At 51.4% G+C, this 5,173-nt stretch overlaps 1 long non-coding RNA gene across 1 annotated transcript; it reads right to left on the bottom strand.

The window, feature by feature from the left end:
* Positions 1 to 3,264: 3,264 nt before the first annotated feature.
* LOC117702828 (uncharacterized) lies at positions 3,265 to 3,766 on the bottom strand. The gene is made up of 3 exons (XR_004606107.2): positions 3,676 to 3,766; positions 3,467 to 3,574; positions 3,265 to 3,325 (listed from the first exon to the last, which is right to left on the bottom strand). It is a non-coding gene; the product is annotated as an uncharacterized LOC117702828 (long non-coding RNA).
* Between the last annotated feature and the right edge of the window lie 1,407 nt (positions 3,767 to 5,173).

Below are 5,173 nucleotides of genomic sequence, written 5' to 3'. Positions count from 1 at the left end.
CCAGAAAGTGGTGGCATACACCTTTAATCCCATCGCTGGGGAGGCAGAGGCAGGAGAATCTCTAAGTTTAAAGCCAGTCTGGTCTACAGAGTAAGTTCCAGGACAGCCAGGGCTACACAGAGAAACCCTGTCTCAAACAACAACAAATTAAACTGAATCAAATCCTTTCCTCCCAAGTATATTCAGTCATTGTGATTGCTGTTCTTGGTTGTCGACTCAACTACATCTGAGCTTAATTAAAACCCAAAAGGCTAGGCACACTTGTTATGGATTTTTTTAATTAGATCATTTGAAGTGGGAAGACCCACTTCTAATCCAGATTTCTGAGGTAGGAAGATCCACCTTTAATCTGGGCCACACCTTCTGCTAGCAGTCTAGATAAAGGACAGAGAAGAAGAGCTCGATCTCTCTTTTTTTTTTTGTCTTCTTACTCTTGCTACCAATTTCATTGCTAGCATTCCCTGCCATTAGAACCCACTTCCTCAGTATTCTGTCAGATACTGAAGACCAGCTGAGACATCCAGCCTTGCGGACCCAACAACTACTGGATCTTTCATTGGTAGGCAGCCATTGTTGGACCATAGCTTGTAAGACATTTTAATCAATCATATATATATATATATATATATATATATATATATATATATATATATATATAATATATATATGCATATATTATATATATATGATATATATATATATAGCATATATAGATTATATAGTAGATAAATACATTCTATTGTACTGTTACTCTAGAGAACCCTGTCTAATATAGTCACAGTCTTTGTCACAGCAGTAGAAATTTAATGAAGACAGCAAGGCTGCCACGGGTGTCTAGTTATCTCATGTTTGCCCACTGTTCACATTGGCCCTGCTCTAACCTGAGGTCCTAAAAGGGCAAGAGGAGGACAGCAGCCTAGTTTGGCATTTCAGATTAGTTAGGGTCCTCTGTGCCTTATCTTTCTAAGTGTCTCCCATGGGCCCATACAGAGCCTTTTCACATCCAAGAACCCACTTCAATCTTACAACATTCCTGGGAGATCAGGGACATCAACCCACTTTACAGATGGAGAGAGTGATATCAGAGGCCAGGCCGGATGCTTGGGTTCTGCAGGTGAGGGGTGGCAGAACCAGATGCAGGTGGAGGGCAGAGAGTCTCCTAAAGCCCAGCTGTTCCCAGAGGAGCTTATCCAGGCAGTGGCAGCTGTTAGTACCCGTCAGGACTTTATCCAGAAACGTCAGAGCAGGCTGTGGGGACATCCTGGGAACAGTGACTTTCTCTAACAATAAAATGCCAACTTCAAAGAGGCTGGGATCTTGATTTTGGATCTGCTCTGGTGCCAAGCAATAAGGAGGGAAAACTCCAGCCCCTGAGTGGGGCTGAGGCATGATTGAGGTTGGGAGTGGGGATCTGTACAGATAGGGTATGGAGGCCTCCCATTCAGGAAGAGAATAAGGTTTCTGTCTTACCCCAGTTGGAATGAGGGCTCTGGAGCCAAACAGTGAGGGCTAGGGCGGAGCCAGCCAACCTTTGGCACGTGAAGTGCCACCCTGCATTCATGGCAGATAATCTCAGAGATATTCATCCCGCTAGCAGGCAGACACTCTGAAAGCCTTGACTGTTTTTGCCTTATGAGGTCTCTGCAGGAATGCCAGGGGTCAGCAGACATAGGCAGAGTTCAGGCTGGTGCAAAGCAGGGGGCGGGCAGCGTCTGGGCACTGCCGGAGGCCAGATGGAGTCTTTGTGCTCTGTGCCCTGGGAACACCCTCAACCCTGCAGACTGCCCACTGAAGACACCAGGCCAGGCAAGGGCCTGATCTCTCTGTAATGTCTGGCACAAGCCGAGTAGGAGTACCTTCCTGGACACTAGTTGCCACTGATTTCTGAAGGTGCAGGCAACAGCCTCCAGATCCACCTTGCTGGACCCTGTCTATACAAGAGCCTTTAAAGTGGCGGTACCTGAACGCGGTGGTTACAAAATAAATGGGAACTTATGGATACTTACTGCTCTAGCAGTCTTCCAGGAGAGGACACTTTATGGCGTCGGTTCTCTTTCCAGGCTCACATAGGTTCTAGGGATTGAACGTGTGTCACCTGGTTTGTGCACCAAGCACTTTTATCCACTAAGTCACCTGGCCAGCCTGTTGTATGTGCTTTTTTTTTTTTAAGACAGGGTTTCACAGAGCTCTTGCTGAGTCCACTATATAGCTAAGGGTAATGTTAACCATCTCCTTTAGCTCTCCCAGCTTCTCCTGCAGCTCTCCAAGCTTCCTGGCCAGCTCTTGACTCTGACTGCAGTGCTCTGGTAATCTCCATGTTCTCTGGTTGGTCTGGTCGGAAAGGAGCAGTCAGTAGGACCGGATGTGGTTGGGGTCCCCAGAGTTGCATGTGCGCTCCCTCCCACAGAGCAGGGTAGACCGCTGGATCATTCCCAGATACCCCAGGGCTCCGGATCATGGGGTGCCTTCGCCACTACCACCTCATGAGAGGTAGACAGCACCCCATCCCTTGCAGGTGCTGACCAAAAGGAGTGAGTGTGTTCCCTGTGAGCAATGAGGGCCTTCGGGCTCTGCACCAGCCTGACGAAACCGCTCTGCAGCTTGGCCAGCTGCTCCTTTAGCTCGTGGCTACTCTGCTGCTGGTGGTGCGGTCACTCTGCATGCTCTTCCCTGGATCTGTTTGTGCTCCTCTGCCTGCTTGCTCCAGGGCTGGCAGCTGCCCTTCCTGCTCCTGGTTTAGGTGACTCAGGCTCTCATTATCCTGCACCTGGGGCCACATCTGTCCCCTTAGACTCTCCAGTTCCTCCTGCAGCTACTCAACCTCTCCCTGCAGCTGCTCTTCTGCCTTGGAGGGCCCAGCTGGAGGTTCTGGGAATGGCAGCTCCTCCTTAGGCTTCTCAGGCGTCATCGTGAGTCAGGATGCCCGCCCCAAGCCTTGGCTTCTTTTCTGTCCGGGTCTCAGATGAGATAAGCGGCAAATGCTTCAAACCACTCTAGTACACTTCTGTGATGCTCAGTCATCCCAGGGGGTAGCAGTAGTCATGCCGTCCTGATTTGCACAGAGGGACACATGCTCAGAGAGAACACAAGGCTTCTCACCTGGTCGGTCCTGGAAGAGACACTTTGCCCTTGTTACAGTGCACTTACACCCACCTGCCCCCCCAGGGCAATAGAAGCCATCTTCATGGCCCTTTGACCCACTCCCACTCTCAGGTCACCCTTGACCTACTTACACTTGACTGAACTCCTGAGTTCGGCCAAGCTGGTCTCCAGCTCTTGTACCTGAACTTTCTCTGTGCTCCTTCTCTTCCTTCAGTGTGTGCACCTGCCCAAGGCACAGGGGGCGCTGGAGATCCCAGGCACCATCCATCTCCAGTCCCACCTCTGCAAAACCAAAGCCCCTAACCCCTCAGCTGCACCACACTGACGCTCAGGAAGAGCAAAGACACCAGAGGCGAGGCCTCACCTGCTCCGCCATTTGCTGTACCCTCTGCTGCCACATGGCACTCTCTCCTTCCAGGTTCTCTGCATACTGGTCTCTCTCCACCTGGAGCTGCTTCAGTGACTCCATCAGCTGCATCAGTCAATGTACAAGTTATGAAGGGCTGTCACTGGTCCTTACCTGCCCTTGGCCATTGGGAGTCGTGCCCTTCCCCTCCCCGCTCAGATCCTCACCTGGCCGACATGGGTCTCCAGCTGAGCCCGCTCCTCCATGGCCTGTTGTAACTGCTCATTACCACCAGAGGCCTCAGATTGGCTAGAGAACTGTATTAGGGAAATGAGGGGTTAGGTCTGGGAGCCCGTGCTGTTCTGCAGCAGTGCTCCCCACAAGAGTGTGAGCTAGGATGACATCCCGGTGTCATTGCCATATGAGAAAATGTCAGGAGGAGCTAAGCGGACTCCTGCATGGACGTTCAAATGAAACAGAATGATGGCATTTCAGCTGGCATGCGGGCTCATGCCTGCAACCTCAGCACTTGGAAGGCTAAATCATGAGTTCAAGGCTCACCTGGTGAGTTACAGGTCACACTGGGCTACTGATAAGACTCTGTGTCAACATAGACAGACAGACAGACAGACAGACAGACAGACGGAAAGACAGACAGATAATGGTAGATTTTTTTTTTCAATCAGGACATTTCAAAAATAAAAATGTAACAGCCACCTCAACCTCATTAAGACTCTGATTCTACAGGTGCGGTCAGGGCTCCACTGTTGAACAATTACTGGAGAATTCTACCACAGGACCAGGAGGAGGTTCAAACCATTCAGCGCTTGGTTGCAGGTCACCCCCAAGGAGCCACAGACTGTGTGCCTGGGCCTTAGGGGTGTGAGCTGTGCCCCAAGGAGCCACGGACTGTGTGCCTGGGCCTTAGGGGTGTGGGCTGAGCCCCAAGGAGCCACAGACTGTGTGCCTGGGCCTTAGGGGTGAGGGCTGAGCCCCAAGGAGCCACAGACTGTGTGCCTGGGCCTTAGGGGTGAGGGCTGAGCCCCAAGGAGCCAGACTGTGTGCCTGGGACTTAGGGGCGAGGCTGTGCCTCTCACCTGTTGCAGCAGCAGCTCTGATATCTCTAACTTCTTCTGCAGCTCCTCCACCCCCAACTGTGCAGCTGCTTTCTCTGCCCCCAGAAGTTTCTCTTCCAGTTCTGAGTTCTGCTGCCTCAGGTCCTCATTACTTTTGCTGTGGTCAGAGGCAGAGCAGAAAGGAAGGAACCAACAACAGAAAGGAACCCATTTCAGAGTGCAGCATGAGCTTGGCCGCACAGCCACAGAACAAAGCACCGAGTCACAAGTGACAGGCCTCAGAGAGACTGAGTGACCTGGGGCCACGCCATGAGTCAGGAGCATGGCTGGGACCAGAGCACAGCTCCACACAAACCCAAAGCTGTCTCCGTTGAGTGTCCACGCTCCACACCGAGGCTGCAGAGAGCTCAGCCTCCTTGCCATTCTTACCTGTTCTTGTACAGCTACAGCTTGAGGGCATCTCGCTCTTTGGTTAGGTCCTTGTTGTACTGCAGAGAGAGAAAGCGAGTCTGGACCAGGCAGGCTGAAGCAGCAACTGGCACAACACCAACGGTCCCGGTGATGTTCCACGGTGATGTTTCCTCTCCCTAGTCACACTTGGCATTTTCCAGAGGCATGTCTACATTTCTAAGTCTCATTTGTGATTCTG

The sequence above is a fragment of the Arvicanthis niloticus genome, chromosome 2, assembly GCF_011762505.2.
Source record: "Arvicanthis niloticus isolate mArvNil1 chromosome 2, mArvNil1.pat.X, whole genome shotgun sequence".
NCBI lineage: Eukaryota > Metazoa > Chordata > Mammalia > Rodentia > Muridae > Arvicanthis > Arvicanthis niloticus.
Note: the sequence above shows the minus strand (reverse complement) of the source record. Positions and strands in the feature narration are given on the sequence as shown.